The sequence below is a fragment of the Galeopterus variegatus genome, unplaced genomic scaffold, assembly GCF_000696425.1.
Source record: "Galeopterus variegatus unplaced genomic scaffold, G_variegatus-3.0.2 Scaffold1248, whole genome shotgun sequence".
Taxonomy (NCBI): domain Eukaryota; kingdom Metazoa; phylum Chordata; class Mammalia; order Dermoptera; family Cynocephalidae; genus Galeopterus; species Galeopterus variegatus.
In genome coordinates, this window is record NW_007727359.1 from 338,262 (window position 1) to 355,958 (window position 17,697).

Sequence of the window (17,697 nt, forward strand, 5' to 3'; positions counted from 1 at the left end):
TTTGTCTCTTGTGGCATTTTTGTCTTAAAGTTTATTTTTGCTGATATAGGTATGGCCACCCCTGCTCTCTTTAGGTTTCCATGCATGGAATATCTTTTTTATCTTTTCACTTTTAGACTATGTGTGTGCTTAGATCTAAAGTGAATCTCTTGTAGACAGCATATGGTTGGATCTTGGTTTTTTTGTTGTTGTTTATTTTTTTTAATCCATTCCGCAAACCTATGCCTTGGAATTTGAGTGATTATTTACATTTAAAGTCATTACTGTTAGGGAAGGACTTACTATTTCTATCATGTTAATTTTTTCTGTGTGTCTTATACCTTATTTTACTCCTTCTTTCTTCTCTTGCTGCCTCCTGTGTTTCATTGATTTTTTTTTTTTTGTAGAGACATGTTTTGGTATGCCTCTTATTTCCCTTTGTGTATATTCTATAGATATTTTCTTTGTGATTACCATCGCAATTATGTAAAACATCTTAAAGTTATAACCATCTATTTTAAACTGACTTACAACTTACCTTCAATCACATGTGAAAACTCTACTCCTTTAAATCTCTGTTACCCCCACTTTAATGATGGCACAAATTACCTTTTTATATTGTGCATCTATTAACGTAGAGTTATAATTACTTTTTATGCTTTTGTTTTTTTTAATTCTATACCAGATTTTTAAATTACTTATACACCTATATTACAATACTACAATATCCTATATTTGTATATATGCATTTAACCTTATCAGGGAGTTTTATATTTTTGTATTCTTTCCTGTTGCTATTTATCATTCTTTCATTTTGATTTGAAGGACTCCCTTCAGCATTTCTTGTAGGGTAAGTCTAGTTGTGATGGACTCCCTCATTTGTTGTTTATTTGGGAAAATCTTAATTTCTCCTTCATTTTTGAAGGACAGTTTCACTGGATATAGTATTCTTAGTTACCATTTGTTTTTCTTTCAGCATTTTGACTAACCATTCTGCTCCTTTCTAGCTTGCAGAGATTCTGCTGAGAAATCTGCTGACAATCTAATAGAAGCTCCCTTGTATATGATGAGTCTCTTTTCTCTTGTTGCTTTCAAGATTCTGTCTTGTGAATTTTGATTATTTGGCTATGATGTGTTTTGGTGATGTCTCTTTAGGGTTATTATAGTTGGAGTTCTTTGAGCTTCTTGAATTTGTATGTCAATTTCTCACTTCAAATTTGGGAAGTTTTCAGCCATTATTTCTTTTAGCCATTATTTCTCTGCTTCTTTCTCTCTTTTTTTCTCTTTCTTGGACTTCAGTAATGCTTTTGTTGTTCCACATAATGGCATCTCATAAGTCTCTTGGGCTGTCTCTACTTTTCTTTACTCTTTTTTCTTTTTGGTCCTCTACCTCAAAAATTACAAATGTCCTGTCTTCAAGTTTACTGATTCTTTTTCCTGCCTCCTCAAGGCTGCTGTTGAGTCCCTATAGTGAATTTTTCAATTCAATTATCACATTCTTCAGCTCCAGAATTTCTGTTTGGTTCTTCTTCATAGTTTCTCTCTTTGTTGATATTCTTACTTGGTTCATGCATCATTTTCCTGATTTTATTGTCTATACTCTATTTTAATTTACTGAGCATCCTTATTAAGTTTATTTTGAATTCTTTGTCTGATAATTCATATATCTCTACTTCTTTGTCGTTAGTTTCTGGAGAATTAATATGTTCCTGTGATTGTGCCATATTTCGGTTATTTCTTTTTATGCCTCCCTATCTTCTGTTGGGACTTAGGCATTTGAAAATTAGCCACATATTTCAATCTTTGTCAATCCAGTTTTATACAGGGAAGACTTTCAATAATCAGCTGGGCTAGATGTTCTGGAGTCATATGAAGCCTTTTCTGGGATTGTGTCTGCTATCTAATTGAAGATGTTTGCCAGTTCCTACTCAGAAGCAACTCTGATGTCTTTCTGTGGTTCAGCAGACCGTGTACTAGACCAAGCCATGTTAATAACCTTTGTTCTGCAGCCCTAAACAGGCTCCCTATTGTTGTCAGTGCTTAGACTCAGGCAAGATAGAAAACAGTCCTTCGGACAGCCCCATGAAAGTCAGGATGTTGGATATACATTTCACTCTTCTCTTTCCCTTCCCAGGGAGAAGCTGAGAGTTGGAAGTTTTCTCCTGATTTCACTGCACCTGTACCAAGGGAAGGGCTCTGGCAAGTGAATGCTGTGAGTTTTCCTACTAGGCTTCCATACAGTTGTCCTTATGCTTTTCTGGGGTGTAGGAACCTCTTAACTGGTTTCAAAATTTTGCACAAAGTCAATTGGGCATGAATTGTTGTTCAGTTAATGTCTACATGGGACCAGGAGGGTCTGGGGCTTCCTATTCTACTATTTGGCTGTTATCATGCCTCAAAATTGATATTATTATGAAAACTAAAATATAATAGTGGCAATAAAATTTTTTCCAAACCCTCCTTCCAAATATATTTATAATAAATATAAATAGTGTTTTCTATGCCATAATCAGTAAACATACAAAAATAGTTATTGTTGTCATTGTTGGGTTTAACCCTTATAGGATTAATATTTTGTTAATGATATTTATTTATTTTGTGTTGCATCTTCAGGTAAGCAACCTGACATTCTGTAAGATAAATTATATTTCTCGTTAGCAATTTTTATATTGCCCTATATGCTACTGTTTTGTTTTCTCTTTTAATCAGTATATTACAAATAGTTTAAGTGATGACTTTGATAATAACACATATACTGAGTTTTGCAACTTTACAAACACCCAAAATTCTACCAGTGCATTTTTTCCATTAACATTTCACCTGACACAACTCTTACAAAAAGATATCATTGGCAAATTAAGATAAAAATCATAAGTAACACTGGATGTTCCCTTCAGAAATATAGTAATAATGAAAGATATGCATGTTTCTTATATTGTATTGCAACTTTACTTACTTTTTTCCCTTGATGTTGTTAAAGAAACTTTGAAATTCTTAGTTACCTAAACAAATTATACATATATGTATATGTGTGTGTATATACATAATTTATATAATTCAACAAAATTTAAAAGTAAATATAATTTTTAATAGAAAACATTTAGAATTTTAGATATTATTCTGATTAAAATGTTATATATTACACAGTGAGTGTTTGTGATGTGTTTAGTGACAGTTCAAATTTTTTAATTTTTTAAATTAACTTTTAATTTTAAAATAGTTCTAGATTTATATAAAAATTACAAAGATAGTACGAAAAGTTCCCATTTACCTTCACACTGAGTTTCCCCTATTAATAACATCTTACATTAGTTTGTTGCATTTGTTATAATTAATAAATTGGTATATTTTTATTAACTAAAGTACATATTATATTCAGCTGTCCTTCATTTTTACATCATATACCTTTCCTCTTCCAAGATCCCATCCAGGATACCACATTATATTTAATATTCATGTCTCCTTAGAATCCTCTTTGTTATAAGAGTTTCTCAGACTTTCCTTATTTTTGATCATTTTGATGGTTTTAGGCAAACTGGACAGCTATTTTGTACAATGTACCACTATTGGGATTTGTATGTTGCTTTTCTTATGATTAGACTGGGATTTTGAGTTCAGGGGAAAAAGATAAATGTGAGTGCCATTCCATCACATCCTATTAAGGGTACATACTATTAACATCACTTGTCATTGATGACATCGATCACTTGACTAAGGTAGTATTTTTTAGGTTTTTTTCACTGTAAAATTACTCTTTTTTTGTGTCTTCCTCCTTCTTCTTTGGAAGGACATCATTATGCACAGCCCATACTTAACGAGTGGAGAATTATGCTCCACCTCCTTGAGGATGAAGTGTCCACATATATCCATATATATTGAAATTCTTCTGCATGGTAGATTTATTTGTCTCTTCTCTTTCATTTACATATTTAATAAATAATATGACCTCATAGATACTTATTTTATATGTTGGCTTATAATCCAATACTATTTTATGTTGCTTCTCAAATTCTTTCATCTGTGAATAAATGAGCTTCCATCCATAGCTTTTTCAGTTGGATCCTTTATTACTTCTACACACTCTCACCATTTTGTGTGTGGGTGAGGGTGGGTGTGCACTAGCATGCATGCACTTTAGCACTTTATTTTCTGGCACTACAAGATTCTCTAAGTTTTTGTTTTACGTTTCCTGCCCCAGTCCTAGAATCAGCTATTTTTTAAAGGAGGCCTGGTTTCTTTTACTGGAGAAGGGTGTTAGAAACCCAGATCTAGGCACTAAGTGTGTTTGTTGCTACTAGAAATCCTTACTTCTAGGACTTCTCAGCTAAAGAGCTGGAAAGTATATGTGTATATACTAACCTGTGTATATACAGGTATCTATAAATATTTCTATCTGTATTCATTTGTATCTACATGAAGCTAAATTTGATTGATGTCTCCAACTCTAATCTGCTACCACATGAATCATTCTAGGCTTCTCTCCTTGCTTTCCTGCAAATTGCCATCCCAACAGTAAGAACACAGTGTTTGAAAAAAATCTATTTTCTAAAACAATTTACTTGAATGTTTCTTTAAGGTAAGTACCATGTGGATGCTTTCATCTCTAATTTAATACCATAAGGCATCATAACACCAGTATTCACTGATAAATAGGTTTTCTTATATGATCATTTTCGATTTAGATGTCTTCTTTGATATAGAAACATAAGTCTGACCCTAAATCAAAGTTAACTTTACACGTATGAACAATAGGTACATAAAATTGGAGTGAGATTTCAGGAGCAAGAAGATAAGTTATTGTTTTATCAAATTGTTTTAAATATATTTAGAATAATACAAAACACTTAACTCCTTAAACAGAGATAATGTTGTGCTTAAGATTCAAGAACACCTACAAGGTGAGATTTTCTTAGATCTCCCTCATCTGAAGCTCAGGGATTTTAGCCATTTTTCCAGGAACTGACCATGATCTAGGAGAGGGCAAAGATTACCTAGTTCAAGAGGGTTGGACAGAAGAGAGAAAAAAAAAGTAACATATAGGGTACAGTGTGTTAAAGGAAGGGGGACTGTGAAGAAAGGGATAATTAGGGGTGTCAAAGATGGATTTGTCTCCTGTACAGTTTTGTCTCAGTGAAATCCTGTGACTACAGCATTCAGAGTTTCACTTCCGTGATGGAAAAAGCTTATCCCAGTAGGACTGCATAGTGTTAGAAAATATCATGCTTAGATTTGTGATGTCTTTATAGTGAACTGATTTAAGCATGAGGCAACAGTTACTGTACAAAACAAAGAATTCTGTAGATAAGGACTTTGAAATTTTTTATATCTACCAGCATTTGTGTTTTAGAACTTTAGATTGCCTCGTGGAAAGTTTCCATTTTTCAGAATAATGAAGCGGAAACAATTTTGGCCTCAGGCAGGTCCAGAGAAATCAAATCCACCCACCACCTAGATCTTCAGATCTACAACACACAGCAAGTTTCATGCCTGACAGCTGATGTGCCTTAAGGGAGCAATTCTCCAACTCAGGTAGAAAACTACTGTTATATAAGTGTGAGTATAGCTGGGGTTAATCTCCTAAAGGAAAACTGGTCTTTACTCTTGCAAACACAGTAATGGTGCCATCTTTACAGTAGCTGGAAAAGGAAGAGTATAGTGTCAGGGTTCACTTGCTTTCTTAAAGAGACTGGCTCACTTTCTGTGTGCTGTCTGGGCAGTACTGGGGAGTCAGCTCTACAGGGTGGATATATGCATGAAGTTATTTCATTTTGACCTACTATTCAATATTATAGCCACTACCTGTATTAAAATTAGAGTCAATTGCTCAGGCACACTAGCCATATTTTAAGTGCTCAACAGTATATGTGGCTAGTGGCTCCCATATGTAACAAAGCAAATATAGAACATTTCCATCAAAGCAGAGAATGCTGCACTGGATGCTTACAAAGGCTAGGTGAAGTTTTTATAATATGTCATTGTTTCAGTACACAACAATCTTCTAATATAGATTAGTGTGCATACTCCCATGTTCATTTCAGCACAAGTCACATAGTCAAGATATGAAATCAACCTAAGTGCCTATCCACAAATGAATGAATACAGAAAATGTGGTATACAGACACAATGGAATAGTATTCAGCCTTAAAAAATGAAGAAAATCCTGTCATCTGCAACACCATGGGTGAACTTGGAGGACATTATGTTAAGTGAAATAAGTCAGGAACAGAAACAAAAATACTTTATGATCTCACTCATCTGTGGAATCTAAAAAAGTTGATTTTATAAAGGTAGAGAGTAGAATCTTGGTTTCCAAGGCCTGGGGTGGAGAGAGATGTTGGCCAAAATGTCACTTAGCTAGGAGAAATAGTAAGTTCAAAAGCTCTATTGTATGATATGTTGACTATTGTTTATAATGATGTATTGTAGTCTTGAAAACTGCTGGCAATAGTAGATGTTAAGTGTTCTCATAATAAAAAAATGAAAAGTATGTAAGGTAATGCATATGTTAATTAGCTACATTTAGCCATTCCACAATGTATACATATTTCAAAACACGTACATGATAAATGTGTACAATTTGTATTTGTCACCTTAAAATATATGAATAAATAAGAAAAAAATTGTGTGCAAACTCTGGTTCAAAGTTTAAAATAAAGTGACTTGGATGTGAGAAAGAAAAGAAAAACAAAACCCCAAAATCTAATAATACAAGGCCTAAGAAGTAGAACAGAATTGACCGTAGGTGAGATTGAGCGAGCACTATGGCCCGGTTGAATGAAATGGTAAAGGGAATGAAACCAAGAGCAGGAGCTTTGAATTTCAGCTCCTTTCACCCACTAGTGCAAGTCATCACATCTCTCTCAGTCTTGGTATTTAGATTGGTTGTGAATATTATAAGAGAATAATTAAGGTTAAGTGGCTAATAATTAATGTTAAGTACCTGTAACACAGTGAGGGTTTGATAAATGGGTCCCATCATTATTAATATAAAAATAAACTCGAGAAACTGTTAAAAAAAAAAACTTTCAAAAAGCACTAATAGTCATAATTATTATTTGATGCCACTAAATGTGCAGTGCAAACCAAAGGTTTAATAAACTTAGTCTTACATTTTAAAACACATATCATAGGTAAGATATCTGCTAGAGAGAAGTATGGTAGAATATTAGATTTGGCCGCTCCAAGTTCCTATAGTATATCTGTTATATTTTAGGATGATGTTACTCCAGAGCAATTTTTTGCACTAAAAAAACAAATTATATTACTGAAGGCTATTATTTTCATGCTATCTTTACTGAAAAAACTATACACAAAACAATGTGAGCCTTTTTCAGATACAAAGTCCTTGCAAAATTCTTTTACTCCATTGAAGCCCAGGTTAAATTAAGAAAGATGAAATTTTCCTGCCCAAGGAATTCACTTAAATACCATTGACTACAGAACCATTGTGAGATTAGGATTATTACTTATTCTATTTTATGTAGTTGTGCTTTTTCTTAACCTCGTTTCTTACAAGTTGTGAAACAACTTGTGATATATATGCTGTACCCTATGTACATATATAGATATAGATGTTATAGTACATATAGTTATATATTTAGCAGTATTTCAATGACATTAGATTTGGGGTATGTAGTTTTATAGGTACCTTCTCTTCACTTGATTCTTTGTGATATATATGCTGTACCCTATATACATATATAGATATAGATGTTATAGTACATATAATTATATATTTAGCAATATTTCAATGACATTAGATTTGGGGTATGTAGTTTTATAGGTACCTTCTCTTCACTTGATTCATTTTCAAGGAAATTCCAGTGCCACTGGATCTCCCTCAAAAGGATGTATATATAAATTATAAAGCTGCACATTCGTGAATAAATTATACCTTTAGCCAATGACTCTGCTAATTTTATTAAACATATGAAGCAAAATTTTAAGAAACTCATGGATTCTCTTGAAAACATCTCATGGCATCATATATTGTCAAAATCATTGGCCTGCTTATTATATGTTATATTTTTCTTGTAGATATGAACCCATATTACGGTTCATAAAAAATTCATAAAAACTGGTCCGTTCCTCCTGTCTTTCAGAAAGTAAGGCGTATGAAAATGGCAAATATTTATTCATTCATGGAATATTGTCCAAAGAAAATATAAAATTGGCTATAAAATAATTTTGGATTGGTAAAATATCTAGTTGTTTCTTGTCTTATTGGGGAAAGGGCATCATGTATAAAACAATGAAAGTAACCATTATGAAAATATTGCAACTCTTTGCTTGTTATTAAAATAATCTAAAACTGAAACGAGTATTAAGTGTCAGTTCAACTCTGCTGTATAAAACCCATCCTAAAACTTAGTGGCTCAAGACAACAATGATTTATTATTTCTTCTAGATCTGACGGTTAGCTGAGCTAGAAAATCCAGAACGGCCTCGCTCGCATATTTGGAGCTTGGGTTCCAGATAGAGTGCTTCATCTCTTCCCCCATATAACTGGCTGTCTTCACGTGGAGATCTTCAGGCAATAGTCAGTTAAAGTGGATGAGAGTGTAAGCTGAAAGTTCTCTTGAGGCCTAATCTCTGGAGGTCACACCATGTCACTATCACTACATTCAATCAGTCAAAGCAAGTCACAAGTATAGCTCAGACTTAAGGGAGTGGAGGAATAGATTCCACTTCAGTATATTGTCGTATCGCAAAGAGCAGTACATATTGCGATGGGAAGAACGGCCATTAAACAATCTGTCTCCTGCTGAGTCTTCTTTTTATCTTTGTATGATTTTTCTGACAAAATTGTATGACAGCACGATAAGACACTGTTTGCATCTGTCTCATTTTAACAACATAAATACAAAAGGTAAATTTTGTAAAAATATGTGTGGTCTTTATCAATTTTCCCAAGGGCCTTTCTTAATCTTTTGATATTCAAATCATTATCTTTTGAGGTTTAAAATAAATTTGCATTTAACTTGCTGTGGATATGTAAAGTTGACAACATCTTATACTCAAAAACGAACAAACCTAGAAATAACCTAACATAGGAGCAAGGGTGTCTATGATAGTGTTAAGCAAGAGTGACAATTGAGAGGGGACTGATTATATAAATATCCAATATATTAATGACTGTTTTGCTATTAAATATTTTGTGTTCCTACAAAGTCTTGTAATTGCTGACCTGGAATCATATTAAGTTAGTAATGACTCTTTCTCATCCAGATTTTTTCTTCACTCCTTATTTTGCATTCAACATTGCATTATTGTACTAGATTCAAATATGAATAAACAGAACCATTCATGAATTTCAAACACAAGGAGTTTAATACAGAATTTTCTTAGGTGAGTATTAAAAGGGCCATGGGAACAGAAGGTAAGATTATTTAAAGATTGATAACTGCAGGAAAACACCACCACCCTTGGATTGGAGAAGCAAAGGAGTCAGTAATGTTACCCAGAGCCCACAGCACTGTGCCCCAGGGATATGCAGTTGGAGCTGAGCTGCCGGGACAGATGCCCAGAACCCTGCCCTCCTGCACTTCTGGTGTTGCTGCCGCTTCCACTACTCCTGGCACCACCCTGCTGCTCCTGTCAGAAAGTCCAAGAAAGGAGTAGCTTCTCCCCTCTTTTCACCTCCCATTAGCTGAGCATCACAAGAACTAGAGGTTAAAGGTGTCTGGGAAATGAAGACTGCAGGTTCCCAGACTCCTACCAAACAAGGCAGAACACTGAGAGGGAAGAATGGAGCTCAGAACAAAACGGGAAATGATTAGCACAATAAATAAGACATAGCATCTGCCTTTGTGGGGGTCTCCAGGCAGTGGTGGACATGTATGTAAGTAATCCTCAAGCAAGTTCTAGTGTAGTGAGTACTATAACAAGGTCAGAATGAGGTGGGCTCAGACTAGCTCCAGAAAAGAAGCATAATAAATTGAGAGATCAGAGGAGATAAAATATAAACTGAAATTTAAATGTTTGACAGGAGTCTGATAAGTCACTATCTGGACAGGAGGAGGGATTTCCAGGGAAAGGAATGACTTTGCTTGTTTTGTTTTGTTTATGGCTGAATCTAAAATGTAAATTTGAAAGACAGTTGTTTCTTTGATTTGATTGCATTCAAAGGGCATATACTATTTATTAATAAGAATAAGAAATTTTTGACAAGAAGTTGAAGTTAAATTTAATTTGGGTTTCTTGAAAACTGACATCTCTTTTCAAATATATCAACAAAGCATTTTAAATCCTTCCCTGTTTAAAGAAGGTGAGAACTAAACATATTTCCCATGTTACCACACCAATTTTATCCCTTCGTACTTAAAGTGGTCACTAATTTACTTTCCATCCCTCTCTAACTTTTAAGAAAGTTTACATGAAGCAGCAGGGGGATTGTCTCAGCGGGGAGCAGCTGCTAAATTCCACTGAGATTGCACTTTGTAGAAGCATAATAAATTTGTGGTAGAGCTATCTCCCCTGTGAGGAATACGCTAGAATATTTGGCATTCACATTCTTGTTCTCAAATTGCTTCTAAAAGCATTATTCTGTCCAGAATGACGGAAATCCCTCAGGTCACTGGATCAGAGCTAGAAACTGCCCTGGGATTTAGATACCAGGAGAAGTGACCTTGACTCCAGGCTTGGTTATAAACACTGTAACCTTGGGAACTTTATCTGTAAAATAAGATTTGAATAGATGATCCCAAATGCTCCTTTCACGTCTGATAAGGTAAAATGTTCTGAAATGCATTAAAAGTTGTTTGAGTCAAAGTGCACGGGAGAATGCATTACAAAATTTGCTTTGAGTTTATTCTAAATATTTTAAATGTCACTCCTTTTTTGGTATATCTATTTTCTTATTTTATTATTTTCAAATAGAAGCTGTAAAAACATTAGGGGAAACATAATATTATTATATAAATTAGAGTTATGGGTCTAGAGAATTATGTTGCTAAACCATTGCCAGGAATGAACCTATTCTGTAATTTTAGAACTTGTGTGCAAAGTGATCCTAAACAACTACTCTTTTCTAGCCCCCAGTACTTTTGTGGCACACTGATATGGTAAAGGAATATTAGATTTAAACTTCACTGAATGTCTTTAGTCTCTGCACCTTTGTGTTTGTATGATATTGGACACATAAATTAACTACTCTGATCTTGAATTTCTTTTTGATCAGACACCTGGTATGGGATTAGTCATAATCTTTGGTTCACAATTCCCTGTCACTATGAGTTCAAGCATGGTGGCTCTATTTAATTTCATTTTTATTTTTAGTCTATTTCTTAATTTTGAAAAAAAATGGGTATAATAAATATAAGGAATATATATATATATATATTTTTTTTTTTTGCTCGTTTTTGAAATTACAAGTCATACTGCATGTACTCTGGCTTTTTATTTTTTTCACTCAACAGGATGTTTACTAAGAATAATCTATGTTGCCTCGTTGCCCTTGGGAGTGTAGTTCATTCATTTTCATTATGACTTATTATGTGAATATACCACAATTTGTTTAAAATTAATTAGGTCATCTCTGGATTTTTTAAATTACAATCATTGCTGCTGTGAATTGTCTTCTTTATGTCTTCTGGTGAAAGGTGTAAATTTTCACCTAGATATATAACACTGATTCTCAAACTGCCAAGTGTATAAATGTTGAAATTGATAAGCTAATGTGAAACTAGTTTTCAACATGGTTATGTCAATTTAAACTGCTGGCAATAATGAATAACAAATTACATTGATCCACAGCCTCTCAAACACTGTATTTTCCTTCTTCTTACTTTTTGCTGGTTGATTGAGTGCAACATAGTAGGTCATTCTGCATGTTTCTGATGATTAGTGAGTTTAAGCTTTTCTTCAAATATTTACCTACGGAACATACATGCTTCCTTTTCAGAGAAATGACAGTTTATGTTTTTATCCATAATTTTATTGGCACTGTTGCTGGACTTTCTATGTTATTCTGTTGGTCAACTTACACAACCATACTCTAGCAGCACACTCTATTAATTACCATGGTTTTCAAAATCTTGATCTCTAAATATGACAAGTTTCCCATCTTTGTCCATCTTCTTGTTCAGACAAGCCTTGTCTTTTAGGACCACTGAACATCCGCATAAACTTTAGAATCAGCTTGTCAGGTTTTATGGAAAACTGTCAGATTTTTATTGGAGAAGCCACAAAGCTATAAACCAATATAGGGAGAATGAACATACTCAGAAAATAACTATTTCCATCATGAGTATGGAGTATATTTCTATTTATTAAATTTCTGTTTAATGTATTTCAGCGAAGTCTGTAGAACATCCTTGCACAGGGCTTGCAAAACTTTTGTTAGATTTATTTCTAGACCCATTATGATTTTAGTTGTAAATTATATACTTAAATATGCATGTGTGTGTCTTCTAATTGTTGATAGTACATAGAAAAACTATTCACATTTGTATATTGATCCTGTATCCAATCTCATTGCTAATCTCCATACATGAACCATTATTTTTCCATCTATAAAATGCCTACTGCACATGGTTGTTATGAAGACGAAATGAGAGATTACTGAGAACACACAACATTTTTTACAGGCATGTACCAAACATTACTTGCCATTCCCTTTCTTTGTTAGGAAAACAGTAAATGAAAGAGACTTATACAGAGAGGAAGAAGGTGATAGAGAATGAAATCTAATGCTATTTTAGTTTGCTAATAATGATTTTTTTGGTAATTTTTTTGTGTATTTGGTTGCATAATGATTGAACTCTACTGGGTTAGTGAAATGCACAGTAGATAACTGCATGGCATTTATTTTTAAAGCCATGGAAAACAGAGGACATATCTAAGAACTACAGTCACAATGTAGGGGCTTAATCTCATTGTTAAATGTTATATATAAAAATGAAACAAAATAAGATCATTTAGGGTTATTTCTTCTTAGAGAAAAATATAATGATATATTAACTTATACTTTTGACTATGCTCCATTATATTATAGTAAAAACTACATTTTCTGATAAATCTTGAACCTATAAGATTTCTTTCCTTTCTTCTTTCTTTCTTTTCTTCCTCCCTTTCTCTCATCCTCTCATTCATGATAAATTTAAGACTCTTTGAGTCCTGAATTAAGCTTGAAGGATAATATATGGATGGTTTTAGACACTGACTTGGAGCATTAACCAGTCATTCACCTTCACTCTGGGGGTTAAAATAGCAATTTATTTGATGTTACCTTGAATGAGTGTGTTCACCTTTCACTATCTCACATGTATAAATATAATGCATTCAAACGTTTAATATGAGATTGTGATAGATATATTTCCCACCCTAATATTAAAGAGATTTTGAGGTTTTAAATATTGTTTACACTATTAAAATCCAGTGTCCTGAAATATTCACTTGACCTACTATGTTTGTAAGTTGCACATTTAGAAAGCTTTCTCAGTATATATGCATGAAGACTGCACTTAATACCCTCTAAGCTGTGAAAGAACACCTTCAATAAAGTACATAATGACCTCTCATTAGGATAGCTTTGCTTCAATAATCCTAGAATGACTCCTTCTTCTGAAATTGTACATACATATGTATAAAAGGTAAATCTCCACATAAGGCTAGCTAGATATTTTTACTTACTTCATTTTTTTATAAAGTTAGAAATAGTTCAAATGAGGTAACTTAAAGGTGAGCCAGTGGAAAATCCACTTTACTGAATTTATTTTTCACAATTGAATTTTTCTATCATCATTTGTTTTTGATCCCTGTCCTCAGATAAGTTATTTCTGGGTGGAACATAAACACATTCTTAGTAAATAAAACCACACACAAAAAACATTAAAAGATATATTGTTGTAGTAGTGAAATGTCATCAGGCTACATTTGACAAGAGTAATTCTACTGCTTGAAAAATAAATAGGAATATAGAAAACTATCTTTATATCCAAATATTGTCCTTCCTTCTACTCCTAAATTTTCATTCCAACCATTAAAATTAATGATTATAAAAAAATCCATGCCCGTGTAAAAATCAGTAAAGGACCACTCATTCCTATGTATAAACGCCTTTTATGAAAAGTCTAAAATATGTTTTTATACCATATACAACTCAAAAATTCATCTTTTCAGGGCCGAGCACGTGGCGCACTCGGGAGAGTGCAGCGCTGAGAGCGCAGCAGCGCTCCCACCACGGGTTCGGATCCTATATGGGGATGACCGGTGCGCTCACAGTGCTCACTGGCTGAGAGCAGTGCAGCCGGTCTCAAAAAGGACAAAAAAAAAAAAAAAAAATCATCTTTTCTCCTTTTTTTTTTTTTTGCCTTCTCTTGGATTAGTAAAACATAAAGTAAATAATCACATTGCATAAAGTGAAGGAAAGTGAATAACATATTTAAGAATAAAATTCATGGCTCCATCATTTTAAAAGATAAGGGGGGGAGGAGTTGGTGAGAAATTGGTTAATGGACACAAAGAATGATTACATTTAGTAATGACAAGTATGTTAAGTATTCTGACTTGATGATCACACATTGTACACAGGTATTGATATTCAACTCTGTACCCCACAAACACGTATAATCAATCGTTTCAATAAAAAAATAAAAAACAAAATAATTTTTAAAATCCCCATGAATTATGCAGTACTTCACACAGGAAGTGTGAGCAAAAGTTGTGGCTGATTTAAAAGATACTGTTAGTTACAGGGGATGACCTAATGATCAGAATTTTTAAATGAATGGAGATAAAATTTGTCACCATAGATAAAACAAATTATCGAGACTTAAATTCCCACAAGGGCAGAATTAAATTATTCATTTTATTCATGAACAACAACAAAAATAGAGAGGTCTGTGCCCCTTTCCCCAAGAGAGAAGATTTTCTGTGAATAATGGTACCCAGTAGCCACTTGGATATGGATAAAGCCTAATATGAAAGGAAAGAGCTTGAGAAAAGCCCATGTTGTTTTTCATATAATTTCTTTATATATTAGTTCAATATTATTTTTTTATTTCAAGCTTTATTAATCAAGACTAATTCTTAAGGGTAATTCCAATATGAGAGTCTATAACACATAATTGGATAGCCTGTGGATCACTTCAGAGGTTTGATTTCCTTGTTAGTAGATATATTTAACAGGCATTGTTGATTCATTTTCTGGAAGTTTGTAGAGATTTCTGTAGACCTGATCTAAATTAGACTAAACATTCCTTAAGACCTCATTTAGATCCTAGGTTCTATGATACGAATGAAAGTAATGAGTATACACTTACGTGTTCTTGATTACTTTTGAAGAAAATGATGAAAAATGATCTTAATGGAAATAACATTAGTTTCTCTGGGGTAAAAGTTAAAATGAAGTTAATTTATTTTGCATCATTCCTAGTTTTATCTGATCTGACTTTAATTGAAAATTAACTCAGTCTACTTGGATGTGTGGTGCTCAATTAAATAGAAACAGTTACCTAAGTCAGGTGTAAATGCACGATTTGCCAAAACCCCCACCTATAATTCTCTTTTAAAATGCATAACATTTCTGGATAATGTTTACTAAGAGGAATTCTGGCCAATACAATGTCCACTTCCAAAAATGCTGCCTAATATCACAAGCATCAATTTGAAGCATTATGCAGTCTCTTCAGATCAAATGTTCTCACTGTTAAATTTCAAGAACATAAGACTGCAGTGTAACAATTCAGGGATATTAATTCAGGAATACTTAATTTCTTCAAAAAATACAAGTTAATAAATCTTTGGTAGCTGGAAGCTTTTAAATTGTTTTTATACTCATTACATTAATAAAGGAACTTACTAAAGAAGTAAAATTTTACCAAAAAGTTGACACTAAACAACCATCACCTCCTACCTCACCCATCACCTCTAGTACTAACTGTACGACCAAGGTCAGGACATCTGATGTATTCATGCTTCACCTTCTCATCTCCAAAATGGAGATAACCCTACCTCTTAGGGTCATTGTAAAAATCAAATGAAGAGATATGTGTAAAATAACCTGCATGATATCTGGAACATGGTAAGTGCAAAAGAAATGTTCGCTGTTAATTATTATTACACCCACCTTCCTCGCTCTGATTCTCACGGCTACCATCCCCAATCTTTCACTTGGCATTTACCTCCATATTTTAAAAAATGATGAATGACTTTTTTACATTATTTATTTGCTTTTGACTCTGGTAGATGTTAACTTTGTGCATCCACACCATTCCCCATTGTCTCTTAAACTACCCATATAAAGTTGCTATTTCATAGTTTTGGTTAAATCAGCAATCACCAATGTTCATATGTTCATGACATCAGCTAGGAATTTCAGAGACAATAAGATGGGGCCTTGAAGAGGTGATTGGGTTGTAGGACCATGCAGTAGTGAAAGGATTAAAAATGATGGTCAGGGACGTGGTTCTGAGGGCTTTAAAAGAATAGGAGAGTCTGTCTTTCTCTCTCTCTCTGCTCTTTCTGCTTCCACCATCTTGCAATGTGAGACCGCTGGGTCACTGTCACCACCACCAGATGGACTTCGGACTTCCCAGCCTCAGAAACTGTAAGCAATAAATGTTGTCATTTTTATAAATCACCCATTCCAGGTATTGTGTTATAAGCAACAAAAATGGACTAATAAAGACACCAACACCCTCATTTCCTATTCCACATTAATTTCCATGCAGGCCTTTCGTTTCATCAACCACTGAAAATCCTGCTTCACAAAGATATGACATCCTGAAAAGGAAAGTAGATGGAACTAAGGGTGAAACCAGGAAGTGCCTTGGCTAACTCCAGAGACTAAACCTCCCATCACCTTCAAGATCACCTGTGTGTGCAGAGGAGAAGAGAATTTCCTTTGGTACAAGTGCTCTGTCAAGAGAATTTCAGCCAATTTTTCTCTTTCAGCTCAGTGCTTGACCCTACCTTCAGGAGTACAGTAAATCCCTGAGCACTGAGATTCTCAGAGTTCCTCTGGGGCCAGTCATTTGACTACACATCCACATAAGGTCTGGGTTCAGTTGCTCTGCTTTCTAAATTAGTTGTCTTCCCTCTGTTGCTTTCTGATTCCCAATAAAGCTGTCAATATCTTTAATCAATGGCGGACTCTCAGAACTCTTTTTTTTTTCCATGTGAATTGATAATTTTTTAAATTCCATTTTAACTATTTTTCATACAGTGGAATTTGAGAAAGGAGGTAAATCAGGGTGATAATGCAACATTTTCAATTGGAAATTCGGGGTGGATTCTGAAAATAGCTCAATCTCGGCAAGATGAAGGATAAAAGTAGAGAATCCCAGGTATTACCCATATGAAGGATGCCCTGTTATTAGATAAAACACCGTCATTTATTGTCTATACCAAAGACTGGGAGATTGTATATTTTAGACCTCACAAAACTTCCTTTGCTGCCCAGGAACCTACTGTTTCAGGATGTTCTGGTATTCTCCTCAGCACCACCCCTCCCCACACTTAATCAGTGCAGAAATATTCTCTAAAACCAGCCACCTCCTATTCCAAACACACATTCATTCTTTCACAATGACTTAATCTCTACATGGGTATAGAACGCAAACAAGTTTTACCGAAGGTATTAGTTCCAGTTGATTGGCAGTAGCCAAGAGTTTTGCATTTTAGTTTTATTTACCTCCAATTCAGCAAATTTTTTGCATTATAAAAAGTAGCTTTTTAAAAAATATATCTTTACACTTCTGTATCCACTTGGTCTAA

The 17,697-nt window shown here is 33.9% G+C and overlaps 1 long non-coding RNA gene across 1 annotated transcript; it reads left to right on the top strand.

Moving 5' to 3' along the window:
• The first annotated feature begins 2,112 nt into the window (after positions 1 to 2,112).
• LOC103592967 lies at positions 2,113 to 17,066 on the top strand. The gene is made up of 2 exons (XR_550700.1): positions 2,113 to 2,191; positions 16,653 to 17,066. It is a non-coding gene; the product is annotated as an uncharacterized LOC103592967 (long non-coding RNA).
• The last annotated feature ends 631 nt before the right edge of the window (positions 17,067 to 17,697 follow it).